Consider the following 8,168-nt stretch of genomic DNA (forward strand, 5'->3'; position numbering starts at 1 on the left):
GCTCTGGCTCTCTCTCTCTCCAAAAATAAACATTAAAATTTAAAAAATTTTTTCTTTTAATGGTTACTTATTTTTGAGAGAGAGAGAGAGAGAGAATGAGCGGTCGAGGGGCAGAGAGAGGGGGAGAGAGGATCCAAGCAGGCTCCGTGATGTCAGCACAGAGCCCGATGTGGGGCTTAATCTCATGAACCATGAGATCGTGACCTGAACCGAAATCAAGAGTCTGACGCTTAACTGACTGAGCCACCCGGGAGCCCCGCCACATACGGTTTCATCTTTCTGGAAGTGGGGCCCCTGATGGGGGAGGGGTGGGCAGGTTGCTCACCTGAAAAACCCCTGCCGCCCAACCCTCATCCCACCGCCGGGGAGACCAAGGCCCAGGGAGCTTAAGGGACTGGTTGGAGGACCAAGGGAGGAGAGGTGTCCGTTGGGGCCTCCAGGGAAGGTCCGTCTGCAGCCTGCCTCTGATACCCAGGGGTTGTCTAACCTGTCACTGACCTTCTCTTTGCGTTGGGATATTAAGTACCGGATCCGCCTGCGGTAGGGCGGGATGGGCAGCCCTCTGGAGGCAGTGGCACTGGTAAGGGCTAAACCCGCAGGCTCTCCTGAGGGCCCTGCCACTGGCGCTGCTGTGGGCGAGTGGCTCCCCTTCTCGGAGCTTCAGTTTCCTCGTGCGTAGGTGAAAAGCTTAGACTAGATGAAGGTGGTGTCTTAGCTGGGGACTCCTATAATCAGACCATAAGACCAGACTGAAAGGCAAATAGGCTTAATTGGGAGTGATGCCTGGAAATGCCAGCTGGGGAGTGCGGGAAGTGAGACGGGGAAAGGAAGGACCCCATAACGGGCATGGTATCGAGCACATTCCCACGACGGGCACCTCAGAGTTCCCCCGCCTGAAGGCCAGGGCACTGGGGTATTTATCTGCCCACTCGTGCTAGTCACTGGCTGAGACTCGCCGGAGGGTACTCACTCCTGGCACCGCTGGCCTGCCTCAGGCGCAGAGATGCGGGCTAGGTTGATGTGCCCTGAAATGGAAAGGGCTGAGGGCTATGGGCGGGATGCGCCACACCATCTGCTAAAGATGCCGGCTAGATCCCATCTGGTGTGCCAATGGCAACTGATTGGTAGAGGATGTCTGGTGCACGGGGTTCGCAGGGTTTCTGAGGTCAGGACTCAGGGTTTTAAGATTGAGCAGAGATGTCTACCATGGGTTCCCTTGGGCAACCCTGCTGAGCTCCCTTGGCCTTGGCTGGGGCCTGCTGGACCCAACTTCCAGCAAGAACAGGAGCTTTGGAGCTGAGAGTCCAAATGGTCCCACGCTGGCTGTGCGGCCTCTGGCAGGTCGGTTACCCAACCTCTCTGAGCTTCAGCTCTCTCATCTATATCTCTAAGCTTCCTATCCATTCATTCCAGAAGAAAGGTGGTGCCCCAATAAAAGGACCTCTCTGTCCTCCCCACTCAACACCCAGTACCACCCCCAGGTGCCCTTTCCCTATTTACTCTCACCTCTCCCTTCTTCCCCTCTTCCCTCCCTTGGAAAAAAAAAAAGAGTCTCCAAAACTTATCACAGAAAGGTAGGAAGAATCATGTAACAAATAATCATGTACCTACCCCCGGAGTTAACAAAGGGCAAGACTTAGTCATTTTTGCTCAGACATCTTTACTATTATGAAGTTTAGCAAAATCAAAGGCATCCGTTCTCCCCAGTCGTGTTTATTCCCTTCCTTCCCTCCCCGGAGTCCATTAGTTTCCTGACTATGCCCTGTATGCTTCCAGGGGCTGATTTTTACAATGCTGCTGCCTTCTCTACACACACGCGCGCACACGCACACACACACACACACACACACACACACACACAATCACATGGTAAGGACACCTTTTACCAGAATTTGCCAAACTGCTTTGCACGCCCATTAGCAATGTGTGGGAGTTTCTGCCTCCCGTCTCCCCAGCCTTGAAGTGGTCAGACTTTCAAACACCTGTGTCTGGTAGGTTCAAAAATCGTATCTCTGGTTTAATTTGTACATTTCTAGTAAGTACAGCTCTGCTACTGCTGCCACTAATCACTGCCAATTACGGAGTGTTCGCTTTTGCCACTCCCTGTGCTACAGGCTGTATGTATGTTGACTCGTTTAGTCCTCCCGAGCACAGACTATGGGGACTATCATGTCCATTTTACAGATGAGGAAACTGAGGCACGGGGCCATTAGGTGACTTGCCCAAGGTTCACAGATGAAAAGAGGCAGAGCCGGGGCACCTGGGTGGCTGTCGGTTAAGCGTCTGGCTTCGGCTCAGGTCATGATCTCACAGGTCGTGGGTTCAAGCCCCGCATTGGGCTCTGTGCTGACAGCTCAGAGCCTGGAGCCTGCTTCGGATTCTGTGTCTCCCTCTCTCTCTGCCCCTCCCCTGCTCATGCTCTGCCTCTGTCTCAAAAATAAATAAAAACATTAAAAACATTAAAAAAAAAAAAAAGAAAAGAAAAGAGGCAGAGCCAAGATACAGAAATGGCTGGCTGGAAAGTTCACACCCTACCTGTACCCACACCCTCACTTCTCCAAACAGCATGTGCATCATCTGAGAGCTGTTTAGAACTGGGGTCTCACTCCAGCCCTACCAAACCAGAACCTGCATCTTAACAAGAGTCTCAGGAGATTCAAAAGCACATTCAGTTTGGAAAGCCTTGTCCTACTCCATGCTTTTGTGCCGCTCTTTTTTATACACGGGTCGTGCGGATTTCCTCCCTGGTGTGTTGCTTTTTCCTATCTGTTGTTCATTTTTCTATGGGCGGTGTCATTTTCTTATTAATTTATGGATTTCTTTATGCTGGATTTGAGTAAACTGTTACATGGGTTATACATCTCTCTCCAGACTATAGCTTGTCACTTGCTTAGAGTGACTTCTGCTGGCTCTCTCTGCCTTTTTTTGTTTTTTAAGACTTTTTGGAAGTTTATTTATTTACTTTGAGAGAGAGAGTGGGCAAGCAGGGGAGAGGGGAGAGAGAGAGAGAGAGAGAGAGAGAGAATCCCAAGCAGGTTCCACACTGCCAGCACAGAGCCCGACAGGGGGCTCAAACCCATGAACTGTGAGATCATGACCTGAGCAGAAATCAAGTGTTGGATGCTCAACCACTCAGGTGACTGAGCCACCCAGGCGCCCCATCCTTCTGCCTTTCTAAATCCACTGTTAGTGCCCAGATCCGGGTAAAAACCTCACTTGATGAAGACTTGACTCTCCCTCCTCCCTGGATTTACCTTTCCCTATCTATATACCTTACCCTGTGGGGTTCTGTCTTAGCCCAGCTGTGGCTAGGAGAGACCCCCTAGATGTGAGATCAGCAAACCTCAGCTTGTCAGACACACCGGGGTTTTCATCCCAACTCTGTCAGATTAGTACTATCTCATTTAAGGTGGCAAGTCACAGCCTCTTGCAATCTTTCCTCGTCTGAAGGATGGAGATAAGGACACTTACCTCAAAGGGCTACGTGTATTATGAAGTAAGAGCCCCTATGTGAAAAGAGCTCTGCTCCCTGCGATGTTGTTTCTGAAGGCCTTGGTTTGTTTACAATCACAGAGAGATCCACTAGGACTGCTTCTCAGTCCAGTGCCCAACGCTGGGTTGGAGAATGCTAATGGGTGCCACCGTTACATGGACCCAGGAACCGGAGAGATCTCCTTCCAGACCCGCCTAGGATGAGGCCTGGTCCCTGCCTCGGCATTTATCACTCTTCCCCTATAAGTTGGGGAGCACTCGCTGGCCGTCTCTCCTCTCCGAGACTGTCTACGCCAAGGCTAGAATGGGAATAGCGGGTCCCAGCCTGCTTTCCTAGAAGAATGTTGTAAGCACCCATGTAACGTGATAGTGAGACTGCTCTGAAGGGCTTGGCAGAAGTGACAAACGCCATCGTGATAGATCTAAGCAGACACTTTTCCAAGATAGCATTATAATATAGTTTAATGCAGATGATCCTCACGTTGTTGAAGTTGACATACTTAAGCATTATGATTCAACAGATGTGGGGCTCCAGCAATGACTGCCTGATGGTACATCTTGAGGTAACATTATCGAGCTTTTGTGGAAACCTCTCATGTCTAATTAGTCGCTGTTTTCTTTCTGCCCAAGCCTTCAATTATTGCTGTTCCAAAGTTGCAGAACAATTCAAATATAAAAAGCACACAGGAAACAGTAAAAAAAAAAAACCACAAAAAAAAAAAAAACACCAAATAATTTAGAATTGAAGAAGCAAACAAAAATACTTTGCTCCTAAAATGACAAAGTAAAACTGTAGGTGAACTGGAATTTCAATAAAATCTTATAAAAAATGACAAAAGTTAGACGTCCTTTAAACCAAGGATTCAGCGAACTTGAATGGGAAAAAAATTAAATCTTTATTTTCACTAACTTCTAACTGAAATCTATCATTTCCTTCAGTTATGAAATACAGGCAACAATCGACAGTATATGAGAAGTACCTACGACTTTGTCACCAATAGAAATCACAGACATTTAGAGATCATATTACAGTTGCTGCAGATATTTCAAAATAATAATTCGCAGTTACTTTGAAATTACAGAGGTTTTAGAACCACCACTAGACCTTAATTTATGTGTTAATAAAGAAATACCTATATACACAACCACAACATTTCAAAAGTCTCTTAAGAACTATATTTTAACATCATTAGTGTCCTTTGCAGTCCTTCATATTTAGTTTTATGCATTTGAAAACATTGTTCTAAGGAGTCCACAGTCTTCACCAGATCGCCAAAAACGTCCACGGTCTGAACAGGGTGAAGAACGCCTGCTCTAAACAAGTAAGTCATCAACATCACAGGAAGAGAGCACTTAATTTGAAATGTATGGAGCTGACTTCAACAATCACAACTTTCAGAAAAGGTATATACACTGTACCTCCCAGTATAATTATCACAAGGAATCAGAAAATGCACATTCATTGTACAATCTAGCTTCTCATGGAGGTCTGCATTTCCCACTATTTAATCTCCGTTACTGTACATACCTCCACCCCCAGACTCTAGAACAAGTGGTCAAGGAAAGAAAAATAAAAAAAGGTAACTCAAATGTTGATGATACTCAAATGTAAACATGACACCCTTAGCAACTGGAAAGCTTGTGGGAGGGGCTCAGGAGCACACTGGGTTGGAAGAGACTGGGTTGGCAAACCTAGAATTTGAGGATGGTGAGAAGTTGACCTAGCATTGCAGTTTAAAAATGTAGCCCAATGTAAGTGTGGTAAGAAGCTTGGGCTTCATGGAACAGCCTTCCCGGTTGGCCTGGTAACACTTAGCTTGTGACCAGGACCCAGAGACCGGTCCTAGGGTTTACCATCCAAACAGTAATGTGGAGGGGCAGAGAGACTTAGAGATAAGGACTCAAAAATATATGTGAAGTAAAATGAAACAGGATTATTGGGCATTAAGAAAAAAGAACTCTGGGAAAGGAATGGAATTTCCCATTTTGGTGTGGCTGAATAAGTACGTAATTTAATAGATTCTAGAGGTTACTACAGAACCAATATTGTTGGCTTCTGAACTTGCCCCTCTGGTCTATCCTCAACGTTGCTGTCAAGTGAATCTGTTCTAAAACTCTATAACTTGCTTCAAACCTTCCTATGGCTTTCCGTCATGCTCAGGATCAAGTCTGGGTTTAAGAAGGTCCTTTATTATTTTGCTCGCCCAGCACCATCTATCGTTATGCTTTTGCGTACTCTGTCTCAACCCGCCGACCAATTTGCAGTCCTCACATGTCTAGGTCTTTGTGCGCACTGCTCCCACTGCTTGGGATACTTCTTTGTCTGGCTTTCCTTTCTCCTCCAGGTTTAAGCTTGGATACCACTTCCTCCCACAAGTTAAGGTTAGGGGTCTTCCCATAGTACTTCTATGCTTATCTGCTCATAGCCCTTATCACATTAATAGTCATCTCCTTCCCTAGACTTTGAGCAACCAGTCTTGTTTGTTGCTAAAGTCCTATCACCTGGCATAGGGCCTGACACTCAGGCTCTCAAGTGGTTGTTGGATGGTTACACTGTGAATCGGGAACAGGATCCCGGCACAAAATCACTGCCATGGTGTGCGTGTGTGTGTGGCAGGGCGGGGGGGGGGGGGGGGGGGGGTTGGGACTCAGATAAGACTGTTTTATAGATTGCTCCAAAAGTGAGGGGGGCTGGTTAATTTTATCAGAAAAGGTCTAGAAACCTTTAGGTCAAGATTCCCAATATATGCCCTAAGATACACAAGAGCTCATAAAAATCCTAACAGAGCTATTTTATATATTACAAAAATCATAATGGAAATGGCACATATATCTGAGATAAAGCCAGACCAATAACAAAGGATAAAGTTGTTTGCTTTTGGTTAGACTATCAGCTCAGAGTAAAATAGGTTTCACATGATGATTGAAAGCTCAGGTTGGCTGATAATGTATCATAGGAATTTCTGAGACAGGATTGATAGGCCAGATAATCTGGCCATTTCTAATTTCCTGGGGAAAAAAGTGTATCCTAAAAAAAAGATGTCCATAAAGTTTTGTGAAAAGATTGGGATTCTTGGGGCTTACATTCTTCATTATAGGGAATACTAGTCTCTGTAACTGCCTGAATTAGTATGTGTCTTAGACCAGGGACCTGATCCAAGATCTTTGGAGTATGGGGAGTTTGAGTCATAGACTCAAGGGTCTTGATAATTTGTCCAGGGCCAAGACAAGATTCTCAAGAAGATACTGTGTGGTAGGAAAGAAGGTGCTGCCTGTCTCATGGCAACAAGTGAAGATGGGCCCATCCAACAAGGGCTAAACTTTATTGATTTATTTTTTAAAGTTTATCTATTTTGAGAGAGAGAGGGAGAGAGAGAAAATCCCATGCAGGCTCCGCACTGACAGCATGGAGCCCAATGCGGGGCTTGAACCCATGAACCCGTGAGATCATGATCTGAGCCGAAATCAAGAGTTGGCGGCTTAACCAACTGAGACACCCCGGTGCCCCAAAAGGGCTAACTTTAAAAGAAGGAAAAAAAAAAAAAAAGAAGGAAGTGGTTTTGTTGCTTCTTTTGGAATTTCAAGTCAAACATTTTTATGTCGTGTGTATTTTGTTGGGGGGGGGGGGGGGAGTTTTTTTTTTTAAGCTAAACTCTTTCCGAAAATGTCTTTTTGGTTTCATACTAAAATAAAAAGTCAGAACACAAATATTTGCATGCCTACTAAATAACAGGAATGATTGGGTATTTCCACATATATGGAAATGTCTCATACACAAGAGGGGATAGTTTGTCTAAACTTGGATCGATACTTTCAAGAGGAGAGTGTCTCAGGGGTACCTCATTGGAGAAGCAAAGAGAATTAAGACCAAGAGAAGGTGGGAGAATCTAGGACAACTATCCAGTTGCTCCTTCTTATCTACGCATTCCTTTGTAGTGTTTTATAAGGAAGGCCCTCCCTAACAGTGGGTTCTCAGGCTACTATAAATTTGCATCATCTGGTGTACTTCCCTCGCAGCATGCTTCACTGGATGCATCACAATAAAACCTGTGCCTGACTAAGGAACATTAAGTATGTACCATGGGTGGGAAAGTAAGACAACTGTGTGTGTTTTTAGATAACTCCAATCTATTCCTCAGGTTTTTCAACTGTTTTCTACAAAAAATAAGAAAGAGACAATGACTGCTCGACAACTGCTTAATAATTCCTTCCTTCTACCCGTTCTGGATCTGTTCGCATACTTTCAAACCCTCTGTCTTTCAAATCTAGACAAACTATTTTAAAAAATAAAACCCATCACTTTATGACCAAAGTGTCACTTGATTAGTTAACCCTATTTTCTTCTGACTCAGAGAAAGCTGATGACCCAGCTGGAAGGTAAGCATGTGACTCACTGCAGAGTGCTGGCACGCAATGCCCTGTGAGTAGGGAAAGTAGTGGTCTGCAAAATTCTTTAACATTCCATGGTATAATGACACAGAATCATGTTCTGACTGTGGTGTACTATGTCGCCTAGTGTCATTCTTCTTTTTAAATCTGAATTATTGTAGGTTAAAGGAATGATGATAACAACAGTCTTTGACAAGTGAAATCTATACCTAATTCTGCATCCCAAAGAGTCTAATTCTTACCATCAACATGAAAGGTTTTCTCTGAAACTTATACTTGATATGCTT

The sequence above is a fragment of the Acinonyx jubatus genome, chromosome C1 (assembly GCF_027475565.1).
Source record: "Acinonyx jubatus isolate Ajub_Pintada_27869175 chromosome C1, VMU_Ajub_asm_v1.0, whole genome shotgun sequence".
Classification (NCBI taxonomy): Eukaryota; Metazoa; Chordata; class Mammalia; order Carnivora; family Felidae; genus Acinonyx; species Acinonyx jubatus.